At 33.2% G+C, this 11138-nt stretch overlaps 1 long non-coding RNA gene across 13 annotated transcripts; it reads right to left on the bottom strand.

The window, feature by feature from the left end:
- Positions 1 to 3863: 3863 nt before the first annotated feature.
- Positions 3864 to 6962, bottom strand: LOC145044212 (uncharacterized). 13 transcript variants are annotated; one of them, XR_013681252.1, is made up of 9 exons: positions 6529 to 6961; positions 6004 to 6107; positions 5844 to 5925; positions 5432 to 5702; positions 5159 to 5259; positions 4991 to 5076; positions 4388 to 4696; positions 4132 to 4194; positions 3864 to 4051 (listed from the first exon to the last, which is right to left on the bottom strand). It is a non-coding gene; the product is annotated as an uncharacterized LOC145044212 (long non-coding RNA). The 13 variants fall into 13 exon arrangements; XR_013681248.1 differs by having other exon boundaries at positions 4991 to 5101; positions 5211 to 5259; positions 6529 to 6958; XR_013681254.1 differs by having other exon boundaries at positions 5009 to 5076; positions 5159 to 5256; positions 6529 to 6957.
- Positions 6963 to 11138: the final 4176 nt, after the last annotated feature.

Here is an 11138-nt window from a genome sequence, read left to right as displayed (position 1 = left end):
TGAATGTTACACTTTGAGTTTTGGTCAAACTTGGGTAGAATTGAGTATTATACAAGGGACTGGCCTCGGTTTGGCTTTAGGAAGCCCGGTGTGACGCCCCAAATTTCAAATGCAAATATTATTTTAATATGGTCTGAAAAACCTCTAAAATTTGAAAATTTAAATACTAATGTCATTAATTAATTATAGCGAAAGCAAATAGAAATTTAAATAAACACTTGGTGCGTTACATCCTCCTCAAAACTTGTCGCTTTCTTCAAGTCTGAGCTTTATCCTTCCCAAGCCCGCTGCTACTTGCTACATTATTTCCTAGGTTGCGTGCATTTAAAGATTCTAATGGGTAAGCTTAGGGCCTAGTGAGTTCGTGGTTTTCATGCATATTGACCTCAATAAAATAAAAACAAATTTCAAATGCCAATATTATTTTAACATGGTCTCAAAAACCTCTAAAATTTGAAAATTTAAATACTAATGTCATTAATTAATTATAGCAGAAGAAAATATAAATTTAAATAAACACCTGGTGCATTTCGTCCGCCTCAAAACTTGGGTAGAATTGAGTATTATACAAGGGACTAGTCTCGGTTTGGCTTTAGGAAGCCCGGTATGACGCCCCAAATTTCAAATGAAAATATTATTTTAACATGGTGTCAAAAACCTCTTAAATTTGAAAATTTAAATACTAATGTCATTAATTAATTATAGTGGAAGCAAATAGAATTTTATATAAACACTTGGTGCGTTACGTCCTCCTCAAAACTTGTCGTTTTCTTCAAGTCTGAGCTTTATCCTTCCCATTTCTGCTTCCACTTGCTACGCTATTTCCTAGGTTGCGTGCATTTAAAGATTCTAATGGGTAAGCCTAGGACCTAGTGAGTTCGCGGTTTTCATGCACAATGACGTCAAATAAAAACAAAGCAACAATTTAACAAATATAATTCTTTTCATTTCTTTCGACCCTTGGTGACACATTAAGGAACTACTGTCATTTCCAGGGAACAAGTCCCTCCGACGGACACAACAAATATGCTTACGGCTAATTAATCAGAGCGCAAGCTCTCCGCCACATACTGAGATCCTGTACAATGGCTAATTATAAGACCGTGTAGTTAATACATATGTTTCTCATATATATGTCACCCATCCTTTTCACCATTTTACATGAAATAGTTTGTAAAATTCACACAAATATTCATAGCAATGACAACGGTAACATATAATTGCAAATAAATTAGAATCAAGTTTTCATGCAAGCAATCACAAAATTCATACGAAACTCACATTGTTGGCGTTAGGCCTTAACCAAATTTGTCACGCTACCCGCACCCTAAATTTAACCAACATGATTTTCAAAAGTCGCAATCCTAGAAAAATATCATATGTGTTCGTTTTAGTTCCACTATCCACGTATCTCGTTCGGCCAACCAATAACTATCCAATTATGTTAATTACGAAATTCGTAACAATTTTAGAACTAATGTTATATCTTCTTTCGAAATTAAAGTTTCGCCGCTAAAGTTAATACTCAAAAGCCAAAACAAAAAAATGAATAAATAAATAGTTAATTAAATAATTAAAATAAAATAAAAAACATTAAAATACAAATACTTATGGCTTTCAAAATACTATTAAAACTACTATTTACGAATTTTAGAACTAATGTTATATCTTCTTTCGAAGTTAAAGTTTCGCCGTTAAAGTTAATACTCAAAAGCCAAAACAAAAAAATGAATAAATAAATAGTTAATTAAATAACTAAAATAAAATAAAAAACATTAAAATACAAATACTTATGGCTTTCAAAATACTATTAAAACTACTATTTACGAATACTAACCAGTTATTAAGATAGCCAGAAAAATTTATATTTTCACATTAAAATAAAATATAGAACATCAGTTTGATTTCCAAATCATTGAAATGGTAGGGAACATTGCTTAAGTTAAATTTACATATGAAATATGTAGAAAGCATTTGCAACAACGTTTTCTTTGAAAATCAAAGCTGCCAATTTATCAAAATATAGGGACTGATTATGTAAATACGGCTTTAATTTAAAGGGAAGTAAGTCGATAGAAACGTCACATTTCAAGAAAGAAAATAAATTAATTAATAAAAATGAAGGAAACATGCACACAAGGATTGAACCCGGTATCCTGGTGGTGTACTGCCACAATGAATGCCCAATGGACCAAAACATTTTTTTTGATTACAACATTAAAAATAAATTTTTAAATATTATTAAAAGAAAATCTTTAATTCACCAATGAAATAATCAGAGTTTTTATTGTGTTTTAATCCCATATTTTCCACCCTTAGATTAAATTGCTGACATCATCTTCTTCAAATAAAATTCAAACATAATTATATTTAATTATAGAATGTGTGATAATTATAGAATCTTTAAATTCAGTAATTATTTTATCAATTCAAACATATCATTCTATTTATATACATGATATCAGTTTCTCTAATTAATATTGTTCTTAATTTAATTCCCTTATTTATAGATTTTGATTTCCAAATTCAAACCCGTTTATCTTTTATTTTTTATTTATTTTTAAAAACTTATTAGACAAACATATCAATAATTAAGTTATCAACCTATAAAATCTAATCTAATCTCATTAAATGAGTAAAATATTTAAGAGTCAAAATTAAAGTCAATATTATTGATAACTTATCTCCCAGTATATCCCACATAAAATGAACCAATTTGAGATAATTATTTGGATTTTAAAATTGATTAAATAAGAAAGTCAATGAATTTGAAGTTTTGAATTAATATAGCTGATATCTTTCATTTTTTTTCCAGATGAATAGCCAAAAATCTCTAAGATGATATCTTAGGATCTCAATTTTTTTAGAAGATAATGATTTCCTTATTCAGAAACACCTTATATATACGATTACACTGAAATGATTATTCTTACGATTTTGGATCGAATCCTATGATTTACAGTGTTCTTCTTGAGCAATCTGCTTCTCTAATTCTTTTTTTCCAAGCTCTTACTTTACTCCATTCTCCTTATTCTTCTTCAATTTTTTGCATTTACTATGTTCTTATTATTTGTTATTACTGTGTTCTTATAGAGAGGTCATGAAAAAAATTAATCAATTTACTTTAAGCATATTAGTTTCATTCATTTTGTTACAGAAACAAAATTATACCCTTTATATTGATTTTTTAATGTATGACCCATGTTTGTCAAGAGAAAGCCATAAAAATCGTTTTAATGCATGATGACAAAGCTAGTGAAACAGACCAAAAGCACGATAAAAAAGTTTTTTATTGTTACACTTCAACTTGCATGAACAATGACGTATCTGTTGTTCCAAGGTTTTTAATAACTCTTTTATACATATTATTATAATCTTCGATTAAATTTCTAACTTTATATTATTGAATTTGTTTATATCAGTGGTTTTAGTTTCAAAAACACCATTATAGTACAAGACTTTACCGGCGTGGTATCACTTACGTTATTTGATTGTGACGCAAAGAAACTTCTGGAAAAAACATACAAGAGTTGCTTCAAAAGTTTAATGAGGTTATTGATATTAACTTCATTTACATAAAACTAATTTTTACTTTTTATCTGTCTATTTTTATAATCGTTAATTTTTTCATTTTTAGGAGGGTAATATGAAGATTTATCCGTCTGCTTTGAAATTACTTTTGGATAAAAAGTTGGCATTCATAATTCAAACTAGATGAGGATCCCCACGTTGCAGGGATGGATGTGAATAGAACTGATCATTTTTGGTGTATGGTGCTTACAGAAGTGGAGTTCATTCGACTTCATTGTCTTCTTCGCATACCAGAAAAACAATAAACAATACTGGACACTTGACAAAATTAGTTGTCTATTGATATTTCTTTCACCTTTTATTTTTCATAATAACAATGGTAACTTCACAAAATGTACTACAATTATTCTGGAATAAAGGTCAAACTGCTTTTATAAGTCGGGTGATAGCAGGCTTGGGCCCATCGGGTCATTTATGTGTGTCTTGGGTGGACATCCCATTTCTGCTTCCTCTGTTCTTGCTGCAATATTTGTAGTAATTGAGTTAGACAAAGTCCATTAAAGAAGAAAAAGTATGAGAATAAAATAATGATCTACTTACATTTGGCTTTGAATATGAAATTATATAGATTCCAAAAGAATTCCTTGTGCTCTTCCATATTTCCTGCAAAATATAAATTTGAGTTCACATTAATGCCATTTTGATAAATATATGCAATAGAAATACATACATATATATATATATATATATATATATATATATATATATATATATATATATATATATATATATATATATATATATATATATATATGAACATATTATAAAAACTGAAAAAAGTAATTTCTTTTTGCACCTTCTCACAAAATCATGGATGTCAATAACATCAACACCTGTAGAAAAAGACCTGCTGCGACTACCCTAATTAGTGTCTTCGCGGGGATGGATCTAGACAGGTCTCCACAAATCGTGCTTGTTAGGAGAAGATGTTCTACTGCTGCACGTCACATACATCTAAAGAGCAAAGCGAAAGTAAAATGAGAAAACCTAAATTGAAAAATCTATTAATCGAATTCGTAAGCAGTTGAGATCGTTGAGCCTGTTTGTTCTTCCGATGGATAGGAATGCCATTCGTGGCTTTCTTTACCCTCAATTTCACCTTTTTCTGCAAACAAAGAATTTGATAGTCATAAAATCATAATATGTAAACTTATATGAAAATTAGAATAGTGACATGATATTCTGTTAAACATTTTAGAGTTTAATAGATAAGTCAATGCTTTGAAATAACATGTTAGTTGAGGGAGATCCTTACACTATATATCCCAAGTATTACATCTACCTTCGTGATAGTTATATGGTTTTTGTTATAGTTATGCAGGTTTTCGAAAGCAAATGAAATAAAACCCTAAAACAAAGGAAAAACTGATACATCACAAGAACCAAAAGCGTAATTTACCAAAACTAATGGACTTACAGTAGCTCCCCATCAAAAGGTAGACTATGTATGCTTATTTGTTCATAAAATCTTATGTGTATCTACTTCTGCAAACCATATTCTTGCTTGAGACTAAACATACGAAAAAAATAAAAGGATTAGGACATTTAGAAATGTGGTTGGTGTTACATTTGCAAAGATATCTACACCAATTTTCCATCTAAAAACTGCTACATTTGACCTGAATAATCAAAATAGCCACCTTTCTTACACCAGGTACTCTTCTCCTGCTGAAATGGAAGTACCGAACCCAAAAAAGATTAAAAAAAACAAAGTAAATCAATATAAATCAATATACAAAAAGGAATCAAGTAAATTTGTACTCAAATTACTAATCCGGAATACAAAAAATAAAAGTATGTGAAATAGAATGTATAAAACTAAAGTAAAGGGGAAAGATACCTTAGTTTTCCCAGCATTAGTTATGAAACTGCGTGAGTAGGAAGCATGTGTAATTGAGAATGGAGTCGAACTCATCTTACCGGTTTTTTGAGGAATTTCATCAAACACTTGATGTGCCTCTTCAAATCTGTCATGTATGAACAACAAAAACAATCTAATATGCCCCAAATCAATTTCTTTTTTCAAACAAAACATTTCCTATTCTTAGCTCCAACTTCATCAAAACATAATAGAGAAAGCTTACCATGATTAGTTTCAACTTCATGAGTTTCTAAATTTTTTTGAAATATACATGAAATCCACAATCAAAAAAATGTTATTGTAGATGAAATATCACATCAACAACAATCAACAACAGCAGGAGGACAATAATTCAGAAGAAGAAGAAGAAGAGAAAGAGAAACAATTGTACCTGAGGTTGTTGAATTCGAAGGAAAAAACCAACAAAAGAGGAGTGATAATTGAAACATGAGAGATATTCGACTAAACGTACGCTGAAGAAAAAATTATTAAAATGATTTATTTCATCAATCAAATCCATCGACAAAAGTAACAGAGAAATAGAGATTTACCTTCGGTGGTTAGTGAGAGTAATTAGAGGATATTAGGGTTAGGAACGTCGTTTCTCCGGAAATGGGGGATGCAGTGTCGTCAGCGAAAGATATAAGGACCATATCTGGAAAAAAAAAATTAGTGTTAGAAGAGATATAAATGAAGAGAAGCAAATGAAGCTGATGTAGAATGCAATAAAGCCACCCAGCGGAGGCAAAGGAGGCGGATGAGACAAAAGGGCAATGGTTAAAAGAAATCGGTTTTTGAAATGAGTTGGCAAGTCAAGCAACCAAAATTCTAAAGGCAATCAGTTAAGGTTTGACTATGATTGAAATCATTGAATAGGCAATTATTCCATCGTCTTCAACCCCGACTTTGGAGAGAATGGGGAAAGCAATAGCGGGTACAGCGAGCTCAAAGCCATTGGAGGTGGTAGAAAAACTCAGAGGTGGGATATAGATAGGGTTCTGGAAAGAATGTATCACTTGATTAAATAGCATTAGAAAACAGAATGCGTAGAGAAGAAAAAGTCGAATCGATTATACCTTCAATCGCTTCTTGTTCTTGCTTTTCCTTCACGGGCACAAAGCTCACCTCTCGATTCTTCTTGCTTTTCCTTCACGGGCACAAAGCTCACCTCTCAATTCAGTCGAGCGAATCTGTTGAAGCTGGAAAGATTCCACCAAAAGAGGTGCTCTACAGAGAGGTTTGGGAGAGGGAGGCGGTGGAGCTAGTGACCATGGTAGACAGTAACCCGATGAACACCCGAGTGGGTAACAAAAGCGGTGAAGCGGCTTATTGAGAGAGAGAGAGAGAGAGAGAGAGAGAGAGAGGCGGTGGGCATAACATGGACGCAGAAGCGGTAGTGGTTTTCTCACAAAGTAGAGCAGTGAGACTATCGGGTTAAGGAGCAGGCAAGTGTTATGTATGTTGATTAAAGCCATTGGAGGGCAAATGCGGTGGAATATATGTGTCTAGGAAACGCATAGACCCATACACCTAAAGAAATGACAAAATGACATAAAATACCCATACAAAAACCGGTAGTAACAAATACATAAATAAAGGATCCTGAAAAAAACAAAGAGAAGAAGAGCATAATAGAAAGGGAAATTTTGACAAAAGATGACCCAAATTACTGTAGCTAAGAACACACATTTTTAATATATATATATATATATATATATATATATATATATATATATATATATATAATTTCTCATTATAATTTGAAGAACAATGTTGATGGTTATGCAATCCCAAACTTCAATGTTTATAATAAAATCACTGTTGAATTGTAAAAAAAAATTAACATCGGACATGTAACATTCTTTTACGAAACATACTACAAACACTACACTTATTAGATTTGTTTTTTATATTTTAGTTGATCAATAACATATTTCTATGTATTACAAATATAGGCGCCGTAATCCGATTTGTTTTACATTTTATCAGCGAAATTCGGATGTCAAGACACATTAAATTTAAAGGTTTTAAATATAATATAAGTAAATCTAATATTTTAAATACTTAAAAATATTATTAACTTTTAGATTGACATAAGAATTTTTTTCTATATTTAGGATGCAGTTACGTTTATTGGTGATAACATCACACCCGCTTCGAATCTTGATAAAAGGATTGCAACAAGTCCACTAACTAAGTGGACATCCTTTAAGAAAATGTCTATACATGAAGAATTAAAACACAACTTGGAAGATGTTTACAATGTTGATAATTTGGAAACAATGTCCTCAACCAAACGATCATTAACATCAATGACAGATCGTTCTTCTGGAGAAGGCAAACCAAAACTGTTAATTCCAAAGAAAGAAAAATAATAATATATGATTTTCATGATCTTATATGAGTAGTAGGGTGATTTGAGTACGATTGATTTCATATTATATTTACATAATATTTGGTTTTTAGTTTTGGTTTTTGATTAGTTTGTTTCATACTATTCGTTTTTTAGGTTAGAATTTTGATCATTTAAATACATTTTGGGTTTTATGAAATGTTGAATTATTCATCTATTTGTCTTTTTGTTTTAAACTCATATGAATTTAGAATTTTAATCATTTTTTATTCTATTATTCTGTTTGAATGTGAATTGGTCAGCATTGTTACAATGTTATTGATTACAACTTCAATATATATATTAGCAAACTACAACTTTTTATAAAATTATAAACTTTTATAAATCTTTTAACCGTTCTAAAACAATTATTTATATTTCCTTGTGAATTTATTGATAAATTTATTAGTAAACATTTACCATTAAAATATTATTATTTTTTAGATATTAATGATATCCATAATTTTACAGATTTAAATAATAAAATCCATTACAATAACGCTAGAGAGAGGCGAAGACTATGACTTTCTTTTGGAAAGGGAACTTCCCTAACAAGGGCTTCCGGGCCAGCTTTCGCGCACCGACTAATCCCCCGCTCCGAACAGAAGGCTATGACTCATGCCCTGAAGTCACTACAGACAAATCTTCATGGCCATAGAGGTTGAGTAGTACCAGGATTTGAACATAGGTCAATATGTTATACACCATATCTTCCACGTGTCTTACCAAGTCACCACAACCCAAGTGTAAGACATTACATATACAAAATAGAAGATTGAATTTTATGTCTAAAAGAGAAACTTTATTTCATCATCTAAAGCAATAAATATTTTTGATTGTGCTTCACTTATACCTTTTCCATCCTTAGATCAAATTGTTTACGTCATCTTGACCAATGTTTGGTTAAACACGTTGTCTATCAATGTTTCCACTCAAACCTTCACCAATTTCTATTATCCCTAAAATAAAATTCAAATCCTTCCCAAATTTAAAGCCATCACTTATGCACTGACCATCCTATATGTTTGAAAATCAACATGATATATCTTCTTAATTATTCTATTTCTTTCTCAGTTTACATCGATGGTACCAAAATTCATCAATGGCAAAACAATCACCTTGTTATTAATATACTAAATACTTCCAATTTTGAAGATAATAATCGGTTTCATACATGTCAAATTACAATTACTCGATTTCCAACCATCTAGCTCAGTAACTTTATGCAATTATTCTTAACCTTATCTTTTTCTATAATGTATTTTGTAACAGCCCGGAATTTCAGGTATTCCTTTAAATTATTTTTGGGGCACATTTAGGAGGGGACTCGGCGAGTTGGTGCATGACTCGCCGAGTAGGGCCATGGTCTTGGTCGCAGATACGCGACTGGACTCGACGAGTCCAATAGGGACTCGGCGAGTCGACGCTGTTCGGCTGAACCCTAGCCGTTTCGATTCTGAATCGTATATAATGATCTTATGGCCGTCATGTCGCGTCTTTTTGGCCGATTGAAGATACCTTGGGAGTTTGTGGGCATCTGGAGCAAGAGTGAGGGCTAGAGGAAGCTTGAAGAGATTGTTAGACAAGGAGAGGCAAGGTGGTGATCAAAGGAAGTCCAAGGAGTCGAGTACTGGAGGTTGGGGACACAGGGAACACGTTTCCAGGTAATCTTCGGATCATAATCTGTAGCTTTTACGTTGTATGCGAATTTAGGGTTTAGGAAACCCATTTAAGGAATTGTTAGATTATAGTGTTGTTACAAGTGTTTAAAAACCCCTGTAATAGTGTATGTGAAAGTCCAGGAAGCCCCATATCTTTATACTTCGAAATCATGCGAAATACAGGAGGCAGCGGATTGACTGCATGGCTAGGACTCGCCGAGTTGTTCTTCAGACTCGGCGAGTAGCTTGAAGATTCACTAGGACTCGCCGAGTTGTTCTTCAGACTCGGCGAGTAGCTTGAAGATCTACTAGAACTCGTCGAGTCGTTCTTTAGACTCGGCGAGTAGAGTCGTGGTGTCTATACTCGCCGAGTTGCCCTTTGCACTCGACGAGTCCGGTCAAGATTGACCGTTGACCTGTATGTAACTTAGTAGGATCAGTTGTCTTGTTTGATAAGATCATTAATAAAGGTATGTGGTATTATAGGGAACCTGCGGATTAGCGGATCGAGTGCGAATAGCTCGAAGGGTTTATAGTTTGCATACTACGAGGTGAGTCTTCTCACTATACTTCACCCGGAAGGGTTTGACTGCGTGACCGGAAGGTCGTATGTGTTATATTTATGCTATGTCTAGAGAGGTAGATGCTTTATATGTGATGTATGCTTATATGGGCCGGAAGGCGAGACTTTATGTGATAGAAAGAACGGTATGATGTATGACTTATGTGTTATGTGCGTTATGTTACGTGTGTTATGTTTTATTCTATTATGGGCCGGAAGGCAAAATTACTATGGGCCGGAAGGCAATTTAATACGGGCCGGAAGGCGATATGTTACGGGCCGGAAGGCGATTATGTTACGGGCCGGAAGGCAATGTTATGTGGACCGAAAGGTCCGGGCCGGAAGGCGTATGTGGGTAAGTCGTATACTGGGGAACTCACTAAGCATTTATGCTTACTAGTTGTGTTTACGTTTTTCAGGTACTAGTGATGACCGTGGGAAGGCGCCGGCATGACACGTACACACTGCCATTGTTGAAGATCTTGGAGATTTATTATTTATACTTTTGCAATAAACTTGGAATAAACTCTTTTGTCGAATAATGATGTTTTGTTTTAAATGAAAAATTTATTTGAAAATTTGAGCTGTTACAATTGGTATCAGAGCCTTGGTTTGAGGGATTCGGGTGTACTTTTGGGTGCAACTGAACTCAGACCGGGGATTTGAGGAAAAACTTTTTTTAAATAATCAGGACACAACATTTTATAAATGGTAAGGCGGTAAAACAAGGATGGAGCAGTGTGTACGAGCAGCCAGCGCCCGAACGGTAAAGATCCCCAGAATACCTTACAATGTTATATTATGCACTGAATTATGAATTGATATGCATGCTAGAAGACTAGGTATACATGATAGGACTAGAATGGCCTGTTTTGTGATGCCTTGTCTAGGGAGATCGCTTATATGGGATGTTTGGCAGCATACAAGTAGATAGTGCATACTAGAGGTAGAGTACTCATTATTCAGGAGTTGGGGAGGAAGACTTGGGACGAATACTGATACGGTGTGGTCGGTAGTATTGGGCCCGTACTACCGAAGACACCGGATTAGTGGAAGACCCAAGTAAGAATC

The sequence above is a fragment of the Lactuca saligna genome, chromosome 4 (assembly GCF_052625555.1).
Source record: "Lactuca saligna cultivar CGN05327 chromosome 4, ASM5262555v1, whole genome shotgun sequence".
NCBI classification, from domain to species: domain Eukaryota; kingdom Viridiplantae; phylum Streptophyta; class Magnoliopsida; order Asterales; family Asteraceae; genus Lactuca; species Lactuca saligna.
The sequence above is the reverse complement of the archived record's forward strand: the minus strand, read 5'-3'. Positions and strand labels throughout refer to the sequence as shown.